Below are 12,187 nucleotides of genomic sequence, written 5' to 3'. Positions count from 1 at the left end.
AGGAGCAAGGGAATGTGCAAAAAGAAGTTAAAGAGGTAATTTGTGGTTAGACTCAGAAGAACCTTGCATAAAATAAGATACAAATACTTCTACTAAACTTAATAAGAAATGATAACAACTGTTATTTGGGTTTTTACCTTCAGTTCAGTTCAGTTGCTCAGTCATGTCCGACTCTTTGCGACCCCATGAATCTCAGCACGCCAGGCCTCCCTGTCCATCACCAACTCCTGGAGTTCACCCAAACTAATGTCCATAGAGTCGGTGATGCCATCCAGCCATCTCATCCTCTGTCATCCCCTTCTCCTCCTGCCCCAATCCCTCCCATCATCAGAGTCTTTTCCAATGAGTCAACTCTTCGCATGAGGTGGCCAAAGTACTGGAGCTTCAGCTTTAGCATCATTCCTTCCAAAGAAATCCCAGGGCTGATCTCCTTCAGAATGGACTGGTTGGATCTCCTTGCAGTCCAAGGGACTCTCAAGAGTCTTCTCCAACACCACAGTTCAAAAGCATCAATTCTTCAGTGCTCAGCTTTCTTCACAGTCCAGCTGTCACATGACCACTGGAAAAACCATAGCCTTGACTAGATGGACCTTTGTTGGCAAAGTAATGTCTCTGCTTTTGAATATGCTATCTACGTTGGTCATAACTTTTCTTCCAAGGAGTAAGCGTCTTTTAATTTCATGGAAGCAATCACCATCTGCAGTGATTTTGAAGCCCCAAAAATAAAGTCTGACACTGTTTCCACTGTTTCCTCATCTATTTCCCATGAAGTGATGGGACCAGATGCCATGATTTTAGTTTTTACCTTATTTCCTTTCCTTTCCTACCCGCTTCTTGTAAGCATTAAAGAACTCTGGAGAGCTGCGGGGTTTCGGCAGGTCCATTCAGATAACCTTCACTGTGGACCTATAACAGATGAGGAACCAGCAGGTGTGACTCTGCTTCCAGGAGCCCACAGACTAGACAGGGAGGTCTACAAGGCCATGAGCCCCCACTGCACAGTGGGGACAGATATGGGGGGGATATGGCTTCATACAAGGACCCAGTCTCCCCATTGTTTATAATTAGAGAATCCCAGAAGTTCACATAATCTGTAACCTAAAAGATGAATCTTGACATAGCAGAGCGTTATTCTTACACAAGATTATTTTTAAAATGTACTCATCAGATGTATTTATACCCTGCATCCTTCAATTAAAAAAAAAAAAAAAGATTTGAGGACAGCCAACATGAAACAAGACGAGTATAATAGGAAGAGAAATAAGAAAAAGTGATGTTAACAAACAAGGATTGGCACAATGGCCATGACTGAGTTTAGATCCTGGCTCTGAGTTTCTTAGTGGCTAAAGGAAGGAAGGAAACTCCGTGTCAAATAATACAGATTGTCCAGAAGCACTGAATAATGCCAGCACCCCAGTGGAGACAGAGTTAACTTTGAATGAAATATCTTGAGCTAGATGTTCATAGGAAATGCAGAAATAGCATCATATGGTTTATAGGAGCCATAGGTGAAAGTTAGAGACGGACAATTAAAGCAATGCGCATCAGAAAGGGGGTGTGGTCCACTTATGGATACGTCCTGGGATGCCTGCATTTGTGCACCCCTCCACCCCGCCCCAGGTGAGTCAGTGGTAAGGAATCCGCCTGTCACTGCAGGAGATGCAGGAGATCATCTTCTTCATCTTCTTCCCTGGGTCAGGAAGATCCCCTGGAGGAGGAAAATGGCAATTCACTCCAGTATTCCTTTCTGGAAAATCCCACGGACAGAGGAGTCTGGCGGGCTATATAGTCCATGGGATCGCAAAGAGTGGGACATGACCACTCACACAAAGCCACTAACTTTTCTGTTCAATGCCCTATTGTCTTCTCAGCTCTGGAAAGGTGGGGGAACTGGCCACAGTAGGAAAAAGATTCTTCAGAGAAGTATCAGGTGAGCTGATGCTTAAGAAAGAGGCAGAATGGAGCACAAAGGCACCAAAGACTGTGAGGACTTCACAGGCCCAGGGGGTGGGGTTGGGAGAAGGCAGGGTGATTCCAGGGTCCAACTATGAATGTGGGCAGCACCTGAGTCTCTTATGTGAAAACCCTGCAGGACAGATCCAGAAGGTTGACCCCAGTCCCGGCTCTGATCCCAGCTCATAGTGTGACATCAACCTCTCTTGCTAACTCCTTCACCTGCAAGAAGGCAAGGTTTGACCCTAGAAGATCTGTGTCTCTCTCTTCCAGCAAGAAAATGGTAATTCCACATGTGTACACTCAAGCCAAAGGCCAGGATCTTTTGTGCCAGAGATTAATAAATGTTTCTGGTGTTTAACAGGATCAAAGGGGTTGAGTTTGGAAGCCTGGGGTTGACTCCATCCAGCCTTCCTTTTCAAAGCCCGGAACATCTTCAGTGAGGTTTTATTTCCTGTGTTGGACTTTGTGCATGGATGTGCTCAGTCGTATCTGACTCTTTGCAACCCTGGACTGTAGCCCGCCACTAGGCTCCTCTATCCGTGGAATTTTCCAGGCAAGAATACTGAAGTGGGTTGCCATATCTGCCTCCAGGGGATCTTCCTGACCCAGGGATCAAACCCACATCTCCTACTTTGGCAGGTGGATTCTTCATCACTGAGCCACTTGGGAAACTCATTAGATGTTAATAGCCAACAACCAAATCCTTAGAGATAAACAGTCCAGGAACCAAAATATAAGTTTTACATGCTCATGGGGTGACTAAATATTGAATCAAACCCACATGCAATTACATTGTTCTCTGCTCTCATAGCCATCTATCTTCCTAACAAGATAATTTGATCGGTTACCAATTAGGAGTTTTCCAGCTGTCCATTTAGGGACTCAGTGACCGGAAGTGCAGTCAGACGAACACAGCCAGCTCGCCTTGCTCCTGATTCAATAAAAACTCTAACGGCCATTGGAATTTCACTTTGGTTGCATAGAGTTGTGGAGGCATCGGTGCATTTTCTGCACAGAGAATTTTTGGCAAAAGCGAGATAAAGATTCTCATAGCATCGTTGGTCGAGCTTTCCTGGTAGCTCAGCTGGTAAGAAGTCGCCTGCAAAGCAGGAGACCCTGGTTCAATTCCTGGGTCGGGAAGACCCCTTGGAGAAGGGATAGGCTACCCACTCCAGTATTCATGGGCTTCCCTGGTGGCTCAGATGGTAAAGAGTTGGCCCACAACATGGGAGACCTGGGTTTGATTCCTGGGTTGGGAAGACCCCCTGGAGGAGGGCATGGCAACCCACTCCAGTATTCTTGCCTGGAGAATCCTCATGCACAGAGGAGCCTGGGGGGCTACAGCCCACTGGTCACAAAGAGTCAGTCACGACTGAGCGACTAAGCACAGCACAGCATCATTGGTCATGCGATAAATGCTGAGATGGGATTAAATGAAGGAATGTATACAAAGTTCCTGACACATACAGTAAGCATTCAATGAATAATGCCTTCCTCATACCATGGTCATTATGATTCAGTATCTCAGGTGTAGCCCCTGGTCTAACAACCTTGTATTTTAATTAATAACTTTTTTATAAAAGAAGGTGAGAGAATTTCAGAATCAATAGCCTCTGCATTGGAGAAGGAAATGGCAACCCACTCCAGTGTTCTGGCCTGGAGAATCCCAGGGATGGGGGAGCCTGGTGGGCTGCCGTCTATGGGGTCGCACAGAGTCGGACACGACTGAAGCGACTTAGCAGCAGCAGCAGCAGCCTCTGAAAATAAATGCCTCTTGTGCCATGACCCAGGGTCTCCAGTCTACCCTGGAGCTCCCGCTGGGGACACAGCCTCATCTTTGCAGTCCAACCCCAGGGGTGCTGACCTACTGTGCATCCTCGGCCCCTGCTGTCAGTGATGGGCTCTGAGTGGCATCCAGACCATAGTCCTGAGGCCCCCATGCTTTTGACACTTGGAAGAGATAACAAAAGGAAAACTATGACCCTGGGGATTAAAGTCGTTCTTAAAGCCTTCTCCAGACCCTCCCCCTGCCTTGCAGCCTCCACCCACGTTTTGCACATGATTGTTCTTGGAGTGTCCTGTGTGTTCATTGGGCTTCCCAGTTGGCCCTAGTGGTAAAGAATCCACCTGCTGTCTATCAGTGGGCAAACCCATCCTGAACACCTGCGCTGGGTCAGCCTCTGCCAGGCTCCAAGACACAGCAATGGATGAAGTGGGTCTCTGGCCCTCAAGATGCTGAAAGTCTAGTGAGAGATGCAAACACACCAGCTATGGGATCACACGATGGTAACAGCTCTGACGGGAAGCGTCAGAGGAGCCCTGAAAGCATGCAGAGGCCAGCCAACCCCTGGGCTGGCTAGAGAGAGCTGGAATGGGGTGGACCGGGTGAGAAAGCCTTGTTAGAAGGAAGGACATCTCAGCGGAGGCTTTGAAGGATGAGTAAGAGCTCACTGGGTGAGGCATTCCTAACGACTGTGACAGCACCTTCTGGCACAGGTGTGTGAGCCCCAGGTGACAAGATCCACGTGGCCTTTCCCAGAGATGGTTCCACCTGCTCCAGGTGGGAGTCGGTGCTGTGGCCTGACCAGTCGCTATAACCAAACAGGGATGAACTGATCCAAGTGAGACTTGCTGAAAGCATATTTGATTAAAGCCAAAGAGGCTCCGAATTGCCTCCATGGGAGGGACTTTGGGTGACCATCTGCTGGGAAGAAGGGCAAGGGATTTGTTTTAAAGCTGAAGCACCATTGTAAGCTTACATTACCAAGCCCACTGCGTGCTCTGACACGTTTATCTGGGGGTGGCTTGGGGATGCTGTGTTGAGAGAGATTTTGGAGGAAGTCCTCTAAGTCCTGTCTTCCTGTTGAAATCAATTCTACCATCACCACCAAAAACATAACCCAGGTCCTTTGCACCTTAGGAGTTAACCTGTTATGACAAAAACCCCTGAAACAGAGCATATCCTTCTGATGGGCTTATCAGAAAAAATACAAGAGGCCCTTTCAATTTAAATTCCAAATTTAGTGACACAACATTAAAAATTATGTTTAGGGTGCGTCCCCAATATTGCATTATTCGTTGTATATCTGAAACTCAAATTTAACTGGGGTCCAGTGTTTTGTTTGGAGAAGGCAATGGGAACCCACTCCAGTACTCTTGCCTGGAAAATCCCATGGACGGAGGAACCTGGTAGGCTGCAATCCATGGGGTTGCTGGGAGTCGGACATGACTGAGCAACTTCACTTTTACTTTTCACTTTCATGCATTGGAGAAGGAAATGGCAACCCACTCCAGTGTTCTTGCCTGGAGAATCCCAGGGATGGGGGAGCCTCGTGGGCTGCCATCTATGGGGTCACACAGAGTCGGACATGACTGAAGCGACTTAGCAGCAGCAGCAGTGTTTTGTTTATTTGCTAAGTCTGGCCACCTGACCATGGAATCATTTTTTCCCAGTCTGCCACCCTTTCCCCCACTAGAAGGCATGGTTTTCTGTCCAGGGGGCGTGTCTCCACCTCCAACTCAACCATAATCAACTTGAGATGTTTTCTGGCTGAAGTGCACTGGGAAGTCACTCAGGTGGCACTTCCACGGAGCATGCGTCCTTCTGGGGGCTTTCATGCCCCCAGATAGCACTGGAGAGCTGGTTAGGGGCCTCCTCACTTTGGGGATTGTTTCATCAATGATACCTAGACAAAAAAGTGGGGGCTGGTGGGGGAAGAATTTGCAAAAGGAATGTGGGAAGAGATAAAATATCAGTAGAAGTTTTTCTACCGCAATCCACAGTGACCCAGAAGCTGAGGCAGCATGCTCAGCAATCCTGCCCCACCACTGACCCGCAGATGAGCCCAAGAAGAAAGCGAAGCACAGGAAATATTTGCCCACCTCCCTTCTTCCCAAGATTCCAGTCCCCGACCCATCACTGCTATATGACTGCCCTCGCCCGTCCACTCACTGCCGGGGACCAGGTCCTCCACCAGAGAAACTGAATTCAGACAACACCGAGCCGCCCCCACTCCCTCCCTGAGGGCAGGCGCAAGTTAATTTCCTTTCCCGGTGCAGCAGCTAATAGGGTTAAAGTGCTCACACAGGCCAGTGGCTTCCTTTCTCTCCCGGCAGGGCCATGCCTCAGAGGAGGCCTGGCTCATAGTACATGCTCAATAAATCTTCCCTCCATCCGAACCTGAAAGGAAGTGCCGGGCTCTGTTGTCTGCACTGCTCTGATTATAGGGATAAATAAATGGGCTTTTCTGCAACAGCAGACACCATTCACTGCTAAATTCACTTTGATGCACAAGGAAAATAAAGACCCTCTGCATCCCCTATCGCCACTGAGGAAAGAGATAAGGCTTATACTTAGAATGAATTCCGGCTTATATTTATGTAGAGAAGTAATCAGACCATCAAAGCAGAACAAGAAAGTGAAAGGGTGTTAAGACAAATGAATTTAAAAGCACACAATATCCTGTCCCTGATTTGCTTTCCCAGGCAATGAAATATTTCAGAAGATTAAAAATGGTTATGTAACACCCAGAATCCACATTGTCAAAAAGATTTGTAACTCAATGTTTTCCTACCCAGGTACCAAATGAAAGAGTTTCATCTAGGTTTTGATCATGGCAATTTTTTTTCAAGATATAAAATATATTGAAATATTTAAATTGCTTGTCAAATGTAAACTCGCCCGTGTCCTGACACTTTTAAAATATAACGTGGCTTCAGACATCACTTCTCCTGATAGGATTTTTTAAGTTGTTTTATAATGCATTAACAGCGAAGCTCAGACTCCAAAAGACTACTGTATTTGTAATATTCACGTTTTTTTTTCCTCATACCCTATAATTTCCAGAATGTAATTCTGCCCCCAGCTGGTTAAAACATCTCTGACATCAGAGAGAAATGGGGAACTCTTCAGCATCTCTGCTCATCAGAACAGACATCAGGGGAGGGTGAGGGTGTTTGGCTGGCAAAACTAACAGGTGCCTTGGGGAGTGAGCGTCCCCAGCACGGGAGGGTTTTGTTTGTTGGTTCGAGGTGGATCCACGGTGTTTCTCTTTGCACAAGCAAGAGAACTTGGAAAAAAAAAAAAAGGAGTGTGCATTTCAGAAAAACCCAGTTTGCGATTTCTGCTCAAGAGCTTACCATTAATGGGGTATTGATCGCCTGGCTATGATAATTGTCACTCGACATCAAGCAGGACGGAAAGTTAATAAAGATGACGAACACTGTGGCTGGCATCCAAAGGCACGCCAAGGAACTCGGATTTGTTTTCTTAATGTGCGTGTTTTTATCTTTTCCATTAAGTTTTCTACAATTTATTCTGGCTTGATCGTGTTGCTGGGCAAGCACACGACCGGCATTCCCAGTGTGGTACCGAGGTGCCCACACGCCTGGAGGGGTCACCTGCCATCCCAGGCCCAGAGAGCAGCCAGGATGGGGCCAGAGACCCGGTGATGGCTGAGACCACCCGCGGTCTTGATGGCTGGTCCTGGCGTTTATAAGGGCTGCACTTTTGACCCTCCAGGACCCTCAGCCACATTCCCAGTGGAGGCAGGGACAAGAAAAGGATGTTCGGATGCTTGTCTGACAAGGGTCTAGGAAGGAACTCAGGAAATGACCTGGAGTCTAAGTTGGTGATACCCGGGCTCCCAGTGAGAAACTATAGACCTAAGAAATGCCAGAGGGTTTTAGGCAGAATGACTCTTTTAAATTTAAATAGCAGAATCCAGGCATTCCAGACCTGTGTGTCACCTGGCTGCAGCTGACCTGGCTGCACGGTGACCTGGCTGAGTGCAAAGGACCAAGGCTGGGCTCTGGGGCCCCTTTGGGGGCCATTGGACTTCTCAGCACCTCCTTTTACCGTTTGTGAAATTTGCACACATCATGGTCAAGATTCAAAAGATAGTACATCTGAAAGTATTGGCACACTTCTTAGATCGGTGAATTTGAATGTCCTGTCTTTTCCTGGGATTTAAGACCAGGATTGGCAAACATTTTCTGTAAAAAGCCATATATTAAATATGTTAGGTTTTGCAGGCCAAGAGGCAGAATCTAAGATATCACATAGGTACTTATATAACAAGAGAAGAAAAACTTTTTCCTCAAATTTTTGTTGATGAAATTAAAGTATAATAGTTGAGTATAAATTTTGGTAACCCAGGTCTACATATGAGCAGAATGGACTTCTCTCTGTTTTTGAGATAACATTTGATTTGCGTGTGTGCTATTGCTTCAGTAGTGTCCAATTCTTTGTGACGCTATGGACTATAGGCTGCCAGTCTCCTCTGTCTATAGCATTATCCAGGTAAGAATACTGGAGTAGGTTGTCATTTCCTACTCCAGGGGATCTTCCTGACCCAGGGATCGAACTCATGTCTGCCTCTTGCATTGGCAGGTGGGTTCTTTACCATTAGCTCCTGGAATGCCCAACATTAGATTTAACTGATGGTAAAATTAGTGTTTCCTATCCCCCACATCAATTGCAAATGTTCACTGTGAAAACCACTCTTAGCTTGCGGGCTGCAGGCTGGCTTTGACCACAGGCGGTGGTTTGCCCACCCCAGGTTAAAGATAGCAGGCAAGCTCACACAGCCAGCCTCTCTTGCTCATCTCTGCCCACGTTCTCTGATGCCTCAGGCTCCAGAACCAAACAGTTTGCCTTCCCTTCTTTTATAAAACCTTGTTCCTATGTCATGTCCTCTGGGAAGCCTTCCTTGATCACACCTTGCCCATGGTAGGTGGTAGAATGAATGTCTCCCCTGCTCACAACACAGCCTCCCCTGGTGGACCTGTGGAGAGACAGGGAGCCCCTTGAACATAAGCCTGAATTTCTTAGGTTATTCAGTACGTGAATCCCTAGCTTCTATGGAGTTAAAGGACTGTCCTTGGGGAGGAAGGGAGGAACTAAGTCTGGATCAGGCAAGAACCCTGCCTCCTCCCAGCTCTGTTTATCAGTGGCGATAATAACTAGCATGGCCCTGTGTTCATAGTGAAGTAGGCACTTTATTGTATTACTTCATTTAATCCTCACACAAAACACGAGGTAGACCCTGTCATCTTTCCATTTTATAGGTGAGGAAAACTGAGGTCAAATTGTGCACGTTCCCATGGTTAGTGTATAAAGGAGCTGGGATCCAGACCTCGGGGCTCCTCGCTCTCCAGCTCACCATTCAGTGGTCACGGCCACACCTGGTTCAAGGGCAGCTCCTCGCCCAATACCCTGTCCCATCTCTGCTGTTCAGGTTCCCAGAAATTACCATCTCTCCACCACTTTATCTGCAATTCTCCAAAGTTAAGAGCTTGAAGGAATCTCAGGTCAAGTACAGAACACTGTCTTGACACTGGGTGCCCCTCGCCTGGGTCACAGGAGGTAAAAGCCAGGTGTAGGAAGCACTGGATATCACCGCTGGAGGTGGGGAACCAGAGGCCCAGACCTGCCCAGGGTGAGCAGCGCTGACCAGTAGAAGCAGGCCTGGAAGGTAGCAGTAGTTACAGACACCATGACCACTAACCTTGACACGCCAGGCATTGGGCAGAAGAGTTGACCTGGGTTGGCTATGCCTCAGGAGACAAAGCGTTGGTTACTATCAGAACGTCCTCTAAAATGAAGCTCACTAACCAGCTGTAAGTGCACATGCAGTCAACTGGCCCCCAGGCCGGCTCCAGCCTCGGGCTCCCCGGGGAAGGTGGGTGTCATGCACAGGGCCACCTTGGCTGCAGGTTCAGGGGCATCAGGGGTGATTCCCACCAAGCAGAACCAGCAGCATCAGGAGACAGAACTCCCATCCTGGCTGTGCCCCTTCGGGCCCCTGTGACTTGGGGTGGCTGCTTCGTCTCTTGAAGACTCGGTTTCATCCTCTTGAAAAGAGAGCCAATGGTGTGCGCTGCGCTGGCTCCTAAGTTCACGTTCAGACCTGGAGCTGCCTCGATTGTCTCCCTTCACCACCCATAATCTGCTTCCCACCCCCTGCTCCCAGGTCAGCCTCCTGCTGGGCACGATTCTGGGCTGACCTGCGCCTCTGCGGTCCCCTCCTGGGGTCACTCACTCACGACCTCACAGCACTCCCCCAGGCCTGACAGGGGTGCAGGGATGGACCAGCAGAACCTCTGCCCTCAGGGGGACGGACGCCATGCATTCTCATAGGTCTAAGTTGGGGAGAGAGTAGCCAGGAACACAGAGGAGGCACCAACTGCCATGGAGGTCACAGTGAGGTCTCTTTAAAGTGGAGGAGGGTAGGAGGACACGAAGGCAGGCTTCCTGGAGGTGGTGGTGGTGGTGGTTTTAGTCGCTAAGTCGTGTCTGACTCTTGCGACCCCATGGACTGTAGCCTGCCAGGCTCCTCTGTCTGTGGGATTCTCCAGGCAGGAATACTGGAGTGGGTTGCCATTTCCTTCTCGTAAACTAGGCCTTGAAGGATAATTAGAGCTGACTTCGAGATTTGGGTGATGGCAGGGAGGGCACTGCAGACCTAGCAAATAACCGTAAGCAAGGTAGGCTGCAAAGAACCCATTTTACAGATCTACAAACTGAAGCTCTCCATCAGCCTCCCCCTGCCAACCTCTCCCAGAGGGGCTTCAGCATGTGAGGCAGTGATGCTTCACAACTGGGTCCCCAGAGCTCAGCCTGGGCCTTTTACTTTGCCCTCCTGAATCTTTATACTTTATTTAAGAGCCATTTCATGGGGTCAGGGCACTTAAAGAATGGGTGAGTGTAAAAACTGTGAATCAGGAGAGTTCTTGATACTCCTCTCTTTACCTACCAGCTATGGGGTTTTGACCACCCCATCCAGCCTTTAGCCCATCAGAAATTCAGTAACTACTACCTGTCCAAGTGATCCCTGAGTCATCAGGGACAAGAGAGAAAACATATGCCAAAGAGATTTTGAGAATCTAAATTATCAGATAAAACTTGAGACCCTGTTACTCTTCATGCAAAATTAATTCTTATTAACTGGCTGATCACTCTGGGCCCAACCTCATCTGACCCTAGAGAGCAGGGGCAGGTGGCAGAAGAAAGAAAAAAAAAAGACACGGGAAGCCCTACTGTGTGTTCAGCACAGTGACCCCCTGCCTCTCTTGATCCTTCACAGTAGTCCTCCTTGTGTAAACAAGGAAGTCTAAGCTCAGAGAGGTACATGTCCTGCCTCAGGTAACACAGCCCACAAGGAGCAGAGATGGGGTTTGATGCCAGATCTATCTTCTCACTATATCTTCTCATCATATAGTGTACTTCTGGGAGTACAAGAAGCTAGAATATGACTTTTCCATTGCCCTTCAGCTGTTTACAATGACACTGGAAAGTCACGTCATTCATTCACTCAATTATTGGTTGATTCATTCATTGATTGATTTACTCAATAACCGAGCATCTCCTCCGTTCAGTGCTCTGAGCCAGGTACTGGGTGTGCAAGACGATACCGGGAAATAGATACCACATGATGCAGGTTTTAATAAGGGCCACAGTGGATGGTACAAATCATCAGAAATATCCGAGTCCAGAGGACAGAAAAATCCCTGTGGGCTGTCCCCAGCCAGACTGCACTGAAGCTAATCTGAAAGGTCTTAGGACCTGCTCCCTCCTTGTTGTTGACAGGGACTCCCTCCAGTCTTGGACATTAGGTACCAGCTCTGTAGGGACGACTCCTGAATTCATGTCTCCCAGGACCTCAGAGCCTTTGATCCTGCTGCCCCATCAATACCACCACGTGGATCCTTAGGAGGAAGCTCAAATCCGAAGTAAGTAGAACAGAACCCTGATATCCAAACAAAAGGCGCATATAAGATAAAACTGAGACTCGTTCAGTCCTTCCATCCCAGCGAATGGCAGCTACAGACAGAAGAAACCTTGGTGTCATCTTTCACTCCTCTCATCGCCCCCCATGCTCCTGGTCCAACTGCCCAGAGAAGCCTTGGCTCTAACTACCAACACGAATCCAAAATCTGACGTCTTCTCGCCATTTCCTCTGCTGTCACCTTGCTTGTGGCTGCCTGGACCACTGCAGCCACGCCCTGCCTCATCGCCCCCTCCACCCTCGCCCGACAGACTAATTTCATTCAGCAACCAGGTGACGTCATTCCTCTCCTGCCAAGAGAAACCGTCAAATCCTTAGAGCAGCCTCTAAGACAAGACTGCTCTGGTCCCTCAACCTCACCGACATCATCCTTCTCTGCTCCGCCCTTTATCCTGCCTGTTCCAGCCACTCTGGCTTCTTTGCTGACCTTGAACACACCACGC

Source organism: Bos indicus x Bos taurus, chromosome 21, assembly GCF_003369695.1.
Source record: "Bos indicus x Bos taurus breed Angus x Brahman F1 hybrid chromosome 21, Bos_hybrid_MaternalHap_v2.0, whole genome shotgun sequence".
NCBI lineage: Eukaryota > Metazoa > Chordata > Mammalia > Artiodactyla > Bovidae > Bos > Bos indicus x Bos taurus.
The sequence above is the reverse complement of the archived record's forward strand: the minus strand, read 5'-3'. Positions refer to the sequence as shown.